The following is a 12,206-nucleotide window of genomic DNA, read 5'->3' on the forward strand; positions in this document are numbered from 1 at the left end:
AGGGTTTTAACACTCCTGCTTGTACATATTGTTGTATCTGTGTTTCTATTGCCTGTGTCTGGCCTTCGTTAAGGGGGTACTGTTTCATTTTCACAGGCGTCGCTGTAGGTTTAATTTTGATTGTTACTGGATCTACTGGTAGGAGTCCTACATCCATTTTTCCCTTTGCCCATACCCCTGATGGTGCCCTTGCCTCAATTACAGACAATAAGGGTTCCTCCTTTTGTTCAGAGGGTAAACATGTCATTAGGGATTGTGCAGTATCATAGGCCATAGTTTGCAACAATCCTGCTGAGGTACTTAACATAGCTTCCCCATTTCTGTACACTATGCTAGCTTCCAGAGCTGCCAGTAGGTCAGCTCCTAATAAATTCACTGGTGAATCTTTTGAAATTAGAAACTTGGTTGTTAGCACTACTCCTGAGTCTAATTCAATCTGTATAGGTTTGGTTTTAGGGAGTCTGATAACTTGGCCCCCCACTCACACTACATTAGTGGAGCCTGGTCCTTTATATTTGGGTTCTACTATATTTTCTTTTAAGAGACTTGTAGCAGCCCCAGAGTCTATGAGACAGTTTATCTTTTTATTTCCCAATTTAACAGGTATCATAATTTGTGGTCCTGTTGGGGCATTACATGTTAAGGGACAAAATAGACTCTGGGGGCCTGTTTCCTATTGCTGGCTAAGAGTCACCAAAAGGTCTTGGCTCTGGAGTTTCTTTAACTTGGGACAATTCCTCTTAATGTGTCCCTGCTCCATGCAATTGAAACAAAGCCCTTTTTTCATGCATTCTTCTGATCTTTTAGATTGCTGACCACTAGGTCTGCCTGATGGCTTGGGTGGTCTATAGCCCTGTTCCTTGTTACCCTTCTGATTTAAATTAGGGTAAGTAAGAACATACATGGGCTTGGGCATGGCATCTTTTATCCTATCGCACTTTTCTTGCCTTTCCTTAGCATTATCTTCTATAGACCTAAGTATTTTGCATAGGTCATTTAGAGGCATGGAGGAATATTCTGGCCTACAGACCTTTAACTGTCGCATTAATTCAGGATTCATTCCAGCAAACAAAGTTAATTTCAGAATCCTTACATGACCAGGGTCTTGTGTGTTAAACCCCTGGTCTGTATGCCTCTTAAGGAGCTGCTCATAATATTCCACCACAGATTGACCCTTAGTTTGGTTCTCTTCTATAGCGGGCATATTAGCAGCCTCTCTCTGGGCCCAAACTCTGCAACTAGCTACCCATTCGGTCCCGCTTTCTGCTGTTGTCTGGCCTGCTATGTTTGGTGGATTAAAATCATTATCACCATTTCCTGCTCTAGCCTGAGCTATTTCATTAGCTACATGTACTCCTGATGCTGTTTCAGTGAGATCATGCATATCTAATCATGTGGCATTATGAACACTTCTAATCCTTTCCATATACCTGAGGAAACCCATAGGATTGTTTCTGGGGTCTGGTAAATCTTTTATGAACCCCATTGCTTCCACAGGGGTCCAAGGCTTATAGGAGGAGGTGGTACGTACTACATTACCATCATTGTCTCTTGACTGTGAGACTGAAACTGGAAATAATGGTCTAGTGTCATAAGGTGGTGGGGCTGTAGCCCCTTTAGGTTCTTCAGAGAAAGGGTCTCTTCTATTACTTCTTAGAAGCTTACAAGTAGTACATTGTTTATCTTGCCAATAATGGCAGACTCCACAGTCACATCTCCAAGTATATTTAGCTGGATTTCTGAGATGCAATATTTGTTCTGGAGTCAATGGGTTTTTTGGTCTTAAATTATCAATCAATCCTAACCCACAGGTTGGACATTGTTCAGACCATAGGGGCCTGACAATTTTTACATATTGTATCCCCTGGGACATTACAAAATCCACAAGCAAGACACGACCAATTTGGATATTTTTGTTGATATATTGCCCTTCTAGGTGGTATGGGTCTAATTGGAATGGTTCTGTCAACCCCTAGTGGGTCAATTAGTGACAAATGTTCCATCTGCATTTCAAGTATGTCATCTGAACTGTCTGTTCCTAATTTACTACATCTTTCAATCCAGTTATCTACCTCATCTTCTATACCCTGTTTCCTTATCTGCGATCTATGCTCCCTTCTTAAATCAGAGAGGTTTTTAGAATCAAACCAATGCTCCTCAACTAATCCTGCCTTTTTAAACACCTTCACAAAACTGTTGCCCTTTGTATCACCATATAGTTTCTTTATCACCTGCAGGGCAGTGACCTGAGGCACTGACTTACTGTCAGTATTTCCCATTTGATAAAACTGTCCCTCGTTCTAACAAGTTTATGGTCAAAATCCCTTATGACCTATATCTGTGGAACCTACTGGTCCCTAAGTATCCTGACTATATGTCTAATTTATGGACTTCCTTATTGTGAAGGGTCTATTGACTAATTGGTGCAGTTAACTGAATATTATTCCCTCTAATTTATCTGTTTACTGTTACTTTTTATTAGGGTCTATCTCTTTGTTCTTTTGATAACTAGATGTAACAACAGACTGTTCTCAAAATTTCTGGTCCCTCTTGTCAAAACCCAGTGGGCGTTGACTGCAGATCTAATGGACTTTCTTTGGATTCATCTATATCATAACCTAACCCACTCAATGTTAAATCTATAGGATATACTAATGATACTCTAACTACACATTTCTAAATGGGTTAAATACATTTTCATAGACGTACAAGACAAACAAGACACTTCTTTGACCTATTATGCCTCATATGGGTCATAGATAGGAACTACAAAAAAGATAAGCATTCAGGCACCTGCCTTTATGCAACAGGACTTCAATTACCTGACATTACAGCACGTCCTTTCTCCCAAAGTATGCAGACCTGAGAATTTCCCCAGCACGATCCAGTATACACCACGCAATCATGCCAAGGTTGATCCCCCCTTCTGCACACTCTGAGGATGAACCACCGACAATGTTCAGACATACAAATTCAGACAGACAAAATATCTCTCATACGTCAGTCAGGCCTAACATATAACAACAAATGACAGATTGGTTAGTACATTTCAGAAAAATAATAAAAAAGCAGTGAGGGTGTCTATAAATACCCAGTGTGATCCCAGGACAGAACTACGTGTGATGAAAGGCAGAGGAATCAGAACTGAGTACAAAAACACTCACCACCCGGGATTGTTATTCTGATGTCTCTCCTCTCAGACACGCTTGTTGTTCGTCCAGTGATCAGCTTGCTGGATATCTCGGTGGAACCTCCAGTTGTCAGTTCTGTATTTTAGCTATGGCTATAAATACAATGAGCTTAGAGACCCTCTTTGCTTTTGTTTGCTACAGCTCAAGCTGTGTATACACAGGAGAGAGAGATCCAAGAACACGACTGTCTTGTGTAATGTGAAATCAATCTCTGGTTTAATGGCAGCAAAGCACATACATTTATAGTTTCTGAAGTACGCATCTGTTTTCGATTACATTTAGAAAAAACCACAGGGCTGGGTAAAGATTTGGAATCGCATACCTTACCATATATGTACATATGCTTTTCTGTTAATATATGACTGAGTCTGCACACGGAATTAACTCTTTCCTGCCCTATACATTTACTTACAATGAATACGTGGCATACTTGAAAAGACTTTTAGGATACAAAATGAATTCTATACTTCCACAAAACTGTTGTAATTCCTACACCGTTCACATGATTTGGATGTAATTACCCTCAAATTAAATCTGAAAGTCTGCAGTTAAAGCACATCTTGTTTGTTTCATTTCAAAGCCATTGTGGTGGTGAATAGAGGCCAAAATATGAAAATTCTGTAAATGTCCCAATATTTATGCACCTGACTGTATATCAATTAAACAGGCTAAACAGCCAGACATGCAATTAGGCATCCCTTCAGCCTATCTGATGTATAAAGTCCCGTATATGTGCATGCCAGTGCACGAGATCTTTATTAGTGCACAGTACCAGGCAGCCCGTATTTTATGTTGTACCTGTAATAACGGCCTGGACACTGTAACGGGAGACAGCTTGATATCATGAATCACAGTATTAGACAGGTATCTCCCGTACCTTGACGCTTACAGCAGCGTGGATGATGGATCAGCGGTCAGCACTCACTTGTATCAGCGCTATTATAACAGTCGGCTCCTGTCTCCACACTGACCTGGCAGCATAAGGACTGCGGCAAATGTGAGCTTTGTTATACCACTTTTACACCGGAGCTAAAATCGGGTTATTGCAGTGTTAACATGGGCAGCTCCTTGGTGTAAAAGGGGTGAGGGTTGGATCGCCGGGTCGAGTGACCCGGCAATCCAACCCAGGTAAATAGCAGGGTTTAACACGGGAGTAACCCGTGAAACCCAGCTGTGTGTACGGCGCACTCCTGCAGTGCGCCGCAAGCCGGCCGATTGGTCCGGCTTTAGTGGAGCTTGGAGATGACGTCATCTCCAAGCGTCCACTTTCACACCGGAAAAGCCGGGTCTATGCAGCCTCGACTGCGGTGTGAGCGGCGCCAACTCGGGAATATTCCGAGTCGGCGCCGGCTAAATTCCGGGTCTGATCTGGATAGGAACCCTGTTCCAACTCCGGGTCAGACCCGGAATTTTGGTGGAAAAGGGGTATAATAGTCACTTGCCAATTGCCGGGTGATAGTCGAAAGTGGGCGGCTGGATGCAGATTGAATCTCAGGTATACCAAAGAGAGGGAGCAGGATGGCCCTACTGACACATATGCTGGCATTATGACACACAATACACTTTGTATGATGCATATTAAAGCTGGATAAGTGCTAATTATGCCCTCTTCATGGACTGGCCACACTCACTCTAAAATCAAGCATTTGAAAACCATCCTCTAGAAATTCTGCATTTGCCACTGGAGTCATTAGCATATAATCGCAATTGCGATTCGTGAGAGATCGCAGTTGTGATTGCATTAGTGCGCAGATCTGTATAAGGCCCAGAATCACTGCAGTAAAGTCTGATGCTTATCATAGAGCTGATAATAGTCACACTATGCTGGTGGAAAATAGGGACTGCAATTATGTTTTAGTGAAGTTCATGAAAAGGATCATTCTTTGGGGACTCTTGATACTTAACTCAGCTTCTGCTATTCAAGGCAGATATTTGTGTTAAACCAAGTTGAAATGAAACCAAAAAACTCAGATTCTTTCCATAATTGTGTCCCACATACAGGTCATTTATGGCATAAGGTGAAATACACCTCACTTGGCTACAGTGTGATAAATATATGAAGTAAAAAATGCTAAATGTGTTTCTTCATTTGACCTAGACCCAGTATCTGTGTCCATGCCAATAACTACAGGTTTCAGCTTTCACTGAATATTTCTATTGCACCCCTTGCATCAGTGGCTGTGTTGAAATTTGTAGTGCTATTTGTTACTTGTCTACTGTACTGTACTGTACTCTTTTAATCTGTACTGTCTATCATGCCAGGATATCCTCTTGATGGTGATGGAGCAGTGCTGCATAACGATGGATCTGTGAACTTTATCCATCCAAAAGGAAAACCCTGAACTGCAGCATACTTTACCTTGATTTTCTTGCATCTAGCCAGTAATTACCAAGTCATTTACCACACGAGGATTTCCAAGTGTGAATGCTGATTGATGTATTCATGTTACACTTTTTATTGTGATATTTTACTGTCTAAAAGTTTTATGTTATTTTATATGCTGCTTATTAAAAAGGTGTTACGCTATATACCCTTTTTTACCTTCTATTACTGAGTATACTATGGACAGAGCCGTAACTAAACTTTTTGGTGCCCTGTGCCAGAAAGGGCATTGGCGCCCCCCTCATTTTTCAAAGGGACATAATGCACCCAAAAAAGGGCCATGGCCTCATGGGGAAGGGCCAGGGAAGAGATAGGAGAGGCCAGGAGAGGCTGGGGATGAAATAAGAGGAAGCTACAAGCAAGAATGATAATAAGCAGAAGTTTGACAGGCCCAAACAGCGCCCCCTGACCTGTGGTGCCCTGTGCGATGGCACCGGCCGCACTACCCTAGCTACTGCCCTGACTATGGGAATTGATACCTGATTCGCAGCCAAGGAGAGACAACAATTGTGCATGAAGAGTTATAGTATACATGTATATGTAAAGGAGCGCTGGTGATATCAATTACAAATTTTTTTGTATTCTTAATAATATGTTGTTTTATGTGCATCCTTTATTTGTTTTTATATTTATGATAATAGACTCCATAACTCACAACTTTGTAAACTGCTCATCACAATAAGCTCTGCTTTGTACATTTACTACCATGTATTCTGTTATTTTTAGTAGCAACCATAGCAACTCTTCTTGTTTATATTTACCAGAAGAATGGATTATGACTGCTAGATATATGTATGCTGTGCAGTGTTCTGGCTTTTTTGTAAGAAAATATAAGGTGGCATATTTTTGAAGCAGCAATGATTTTAAAGGCAAAACCAAGCTGGTTTTGCCTTTAAAATGATTGCCACTTTAAAAATACGTGAGGACTCACAGGAGCTCCCGCAGTGGCTGCAAGTTGCACCCTACTACATAAAAAGGGCAGCTGTATATGAAGAATCATACCGTACTTTAATCATACAAGATTCTTTGCTGCACAATACTGTGAGTCATGCAGCACGTGGTCGGGGGTGGTACCACATATTGCGAATAGTGTCGTCTCTATGGAATTGGGCAGGATCTAGGAGTTCCCTAAGAATTCCTATAGCACATATTAATTAAAGTATAGCTTTAATTAATATGTACGATAGGGATGAACAATATTCTGGGAACTTTAATTTATGCAAATTAGGAACTTGACATGTAGGACAGACCTAAAATTAATATGGCAACATGCACTGATCAATTCTGACCATCAAAGAAAGGCAAGATTTTACTTAGGTCTTGACTGCAGAAAGTATATAGAAAGTAAATAGAAATATTTGAACATACCAATTTAATTCTCCATTAAGCAAACAAGACATGCACCCAGCCAGCCAGTGATCTGAGCCACTAATGAGGCACTGTGGACCTGGACAAACAAATTATTATCATTTAGTAACAGCTCTAGGAAAACACAATAGTCATTCTAACATAACATGCAGATCCACAGTTCCATTTCACATTTGTTTTTAAAAAAATATATTTTTATTGAAGTCAACAGAAATAATGCAGTACATATTCTGTATACTTATACCACAAAAATATATTCATAGGTAACAGTAAAATGAACAAGAAGTTACAGCACGTATTAATAAATACAAAATTATCAACAGATATCAAGTGCAAAAATGACGATCATCTTAGTCCATTAACACCAACCAATAAACAGGCATACGTATATCTTCAGCTTGTGGCATTGAGACAAAGACCAGCACTATTTTCTCTTTTTCCAAACAGTATAGGAATAACAGAAAAATAGGGTAATAACTTCAAAAATAATACAGGAAATAGACAGAGAGATAGTAAGGGGCAAGGGAAAGGACAAAGAGAGATAGAAAGTAGAGGAAGGGGAGTAAGATGGGAAGAAGAAATGAGCCATGCACGCCCAGGTCTAAGCAGAGCCGGCCCTAGGCATAAGCATTCCAGGCAAATGCCTAGGGCAGTGGTGTCAAACTCGGGTCATCCAGCTGCAGTGGAACTACACATCCCAGCATGCGTTTCCACAGTATTGCTATTAGGCCATGGGAGAACATGCTGCCCAACCGCAGCCTCTCCTCACACCCAGCAGGGATGGTCCACCCTGGCTCTGAAGAGAGTGAGTCTAAAGCTGGGTATGCACTTAACGCTGTGTACCCAGCGCGATATCGCTAGTAGTGGGACCCAGTGGGAGTCCCGGCATCTGCAAGTGCACATGACGATGCCAGGAGAGACAGCGGGGCCTTGATGCATTTGGCAGCATGGCCCCCGCTGACGATACCGCCCATCAGACCTACATGCAGGTACGATGGATGACTCGCAGGAGCGTGCATTGTCAGTGGCATAGCAGATACAGACTGACCGATGTGGACCGATCTGCCGGATCAGATGACTTATCATCTATTGTGTACCCGACATAAGGGCCCCATTTATGAACAAAACTAAACACCACCAGCATTTTTTCATTTAGTATGGCAGTGATACAAACGAAAATGCCACTGGTGTTTAGCAATACTTACCACTCCGGCGAGGTCCAGCAAAGTCCTTCTCGTCGGGCACGTCCTCCGCTCAGCTGCTAGCAGCCTAACGCTGCCAGTGACGAGCTTCTGGGTATTACGCATGCATGACTGTCCATCTGCTCATGTGCATGACACTTAACCTGGAAGGGACTCGGCAGTGCCTGGAACGCTTTGCTGAAGCCAGAAAGGCAGCACTGGATCCCCACTGTCGCCACGAGGGCAATGCTGTGACAAACAGCAGTAATCTTAGATTACCTCTGTTTGTTGAATACAGAAATGATGACAAACTTTTTAGCGAGCACTAAAGGGGTTATGCATCGTTGATAATGGGGCCCTGAGTAAGTCGTCTCTCAGCTGGTAGAGGGGTTCTGCTGGATGACTGAGGGTCTAACTGTGCTGGGAAATGGATGCCTACTAACCAACCAGCCCCATTCCAGCCACATAACACCCATTCTCTACTCCCTTCACTGGCTGCCTGTCAGATGGCGTATTGTTTTCAAGATTGGATTACTAACTTTCAAAGCCCTACATGACCATGGCCCAAGGTACCTGAAGAAGCTTCTGATTCCTACACATCATTGATGAAGGACAATTAACAGTACCTTGAAGCTCCCAAAATTAGTCTGGGAGTCGAGCTTTCAGCTTTGTGGTTCCGACTCTATGGAACTCACTTCCCCGCACAATTCGAGAGGCCTCCACTCTAGAGTCCTTCAAAAATAGACTCAAGACTCACCTCTTCACCCGAGCATTTCACTAATGTCCATTGTTAAACTTGTTTTGTATTTTGTGCTGTAAAGGCAAATGTAAAGCACTTTGAGTCCTTTTAGGAGAAAAGCACTATATAAATAACATTATTATTATTATTATTATTATTATTATTATTATTATTAGAGGCCAGCCTGGCCAGGAGTGCTGACTGTCCTGGATGACTGAGAGGTGCTATGCTGGGAAAGGGGAGCATAATTAATTACGTCAGGGGTGCTGTGCTGAATGACGGGTGCTGACTGCTAGATAAGGGGTGCATAATGAGGCCATTGGTGCTGTGCGGGATGAGGGGTGCTGTGCTGGGAAGGGGTGCATAATGAGGCTTGGGGTACTGGATGAGGCCAGGGGTGTTGTGCTGGGAAAGTGGTACTGTATTAGGCGAGGGGTGCAGTGCTGATAGGGGGAGGGGTGCTGTTCTGTGAGATGGGCAGTGAAGGGGGCAGTATGTGGTGCTGTGAGGTGGGCAGCAACTGGATCAGAGTGTGTGTCTGTGTGTATATGTACATGTAGCTATATATATATTTATATATATCTAGAGTGAGAGACAGAGAGACAGAAAGAGAGATTGCTGGCTCTGGGTCCATGGCCATCACTGTCTAAGTGTAGGTAATTGGTGGATCTTGTAGAAGCATTCTAGTTTCATACTATTGTGTTGATTTAAAACAATGTTGTATCTAAAGCTTTCCCAGATAAAAAAAAGCTGCTCTGTTTTCTTTTCCTTGTAAAGGAAGGAATCAACCCAATCCATTTTGAAGATATAAAATAATTTCTATTTGAGAATGGAAGATAATTAACTAGGTCATATATTTTATATATGGCTAATATTTAGGGAAGTGTATGTGGACATACGGTATCTGTATGTTTGGTGTATACTTCCAGGTATATATATGGATAAACTCTTGTGTTTAGATGTTATTTATTCTTTATTCAGAAGGAATGTCACTGTAATATAGGTAGGAAATATATATATATATATATATATATATATATATATATTCATGCAAAGAATCAGCGGCACTCCTGGACTGTTGTCATAAGCAAAAAGAAATTTCATCCATGCCACATTGCCGACATTTCAGAGCCAGACACAACTCTTTTCTCAAGGCAGGCATAACAGTATTCAGTTACATTATAAACAGCAGACATAAACACTACTGAGTCTTACCTTTAAATAGCGGTATGCTTCCTGTGTGCTGGCGCCGGCCGGGACAGGCAGGGGGAGGAGTTGGCGCGCACGCGGCGGCTTCTGTCCTCCGCTGATGACGTCACTCCAATGCTAGTTGGTTGTCATGGGGACAAACCACAAGCCTGGTATACTGTCTGTCCGGCCCGCGTCAGCTACAAGGAGAGGCACAAAAAAGATTAATGTTACAAACATGCAACAAAAATATTGTGTATAAATATCAATCGCTTAAACTATTTACTTTAAGACATACATACAGACTAACTACATATAACATAGATTGGAACAGCTGTGATGATGAACTATAGATAAGTAATCTTAACCACACTTTAAATGGTTACTCGATACGTAGGAATGACTAAAGCATAGCTATTGTCCTTACAGAAATACATTAAGCGACAATTTCTCATTAAGTCCTGCAGGATGAATAGTATTTAATTTGTGTATCCAGGACGCTTCAAAACGCAAAAGTTTTTCGCCTCTGTTTCCTCCCCTTAACGTGGTTGGAACATGATCAATTAAAATATGTTTCAAAGCAGACAAAGGGTGGCCAGCTTGCAAGAAATGTCTCGCCACAGGTTGCTCAGCCACTTTTTTTAGGAGGGCTGATTTAATGGCCGATCGATGCAAAGCCATCCGTTCTCTCACTGTCCTGATGGTTTTGCCGACATAATAGTACCCACACGGGCACATTATCAAATAGACTACGTGTGTTGAAGTACAGGTGAGGACATGTTTTAAGTGATATACATGGTCACGATGAGGATGTTTAAATGTTGATCCTGTCACCATATGTTGACACATAGTACATTTTGTACATTTGTAGCAACCTGGTGCTTTTGCCCGTATGATTTGACCTTCCTGACTGGGATGAACAAATCCAGTTATGTCCGTGTGGACCACCATGTCCCTAATATTCCTGCCTCTTGTAAAGCACGCCATCGGTCGTTTGCCTGTGAAACAAGGTAAATCTTTGTCTGTTGAAACTATGGGCCATAATGCCCGTGTAGCTCGCTGGATCACTGGACTGCTGGTTTGGTATTCAAGTTTCCAAGGGATAATGTTACCTTTATCTTTATTTGTAGGTTGTAATAAAGTATCTCTTTGAAGTAGCAGGACCTCATCTCTTTGCTTCCTTAACAGAGGTAAAGAATATCCCCTTGTCACAAACTTATCTATTATTTTTTCCAACTCTTGTTGAGTATGGTCAAGGTCACTTGAAATACGTGCAATTCTCATCATTTGTGATTTTGGAAGCCCTCTCACAAGTGATTTAGGATGATGGCTATTTGCCGCAAGTAGAGTATTGCGATCTGTGGGTTTGGAATATACCCCTGTTTTAATACGACCATTTTCAATAGTTACTTGAACGTCAAGATAATTCAATGTAGATGTATTAAAGTTATAGGTCAATTTGATGGGTGAGTCACGGTTGTTGATTTGTTGCATCAGCATCTCAAACGCCGTTATGCCACCAGTACATAACATAAATAAATCGTCTATATACCTCGTGTATATATGTATGTGTTTGCTGATTTCTTCATTAGAAAAAAACATATCATGTTCTTCACTAAACATATAGGTGTTTGCGTAACTCGGGGCTACGTTACTGCCCATGGCACAGCCGGACACCTGTTGGTAAAACTTCCCATTGTACAAAAAATAATTGCGTGACAACGTAAGTTCTAATAGCTGTAAGAAAAGGGTTTTATCCAGAACAGTCATTCGTTGTTGTACTATAAAAGTTTTCATGATCTCTATTCCCTTATTATGGGGGATAGATGTGTACAGACTTGAAACGTCCATCACGCAAATTAGGGTGTCTAGTGGAACCGCCGTAACCTTTTTTAATGCCAATAAAAAGGCTGTGGTGTCCTTAATATATGATGGCTGTGTAGACACCAAAGGCTGGAGAATTGTGTCTAGAAACATAGAAATGGGCTGGTACAGAGAGTTCCTTGCCGATATAATCGGTCTTCCCGAGGGTGATTGTAGATTTTTATGAATTTTGGGGACCAAATACATTATTGGCACCACTGGGAACTCTTGTATTAAGGACCGTCTCACCTTGTCACTAATTAAGCCATCATATTCTGCTTGTGCTAAGATCT

Source organism: Taudactylus pleione, unplaced genomic scaffold (genome assembly GCF_031769625.1).
Source record: "Taudactylus pleione unplaced genomic scaffold, aTauple2 ptg000202l, whole genome shotgun sequence".
NCBI classification, from domain to species: domain Eukaryota; kingdom Metazoa; phylum Chordata; class Amphibia; order Anura; family Myobatrachidae; genus Taudactylus; species Taudactylus pleione.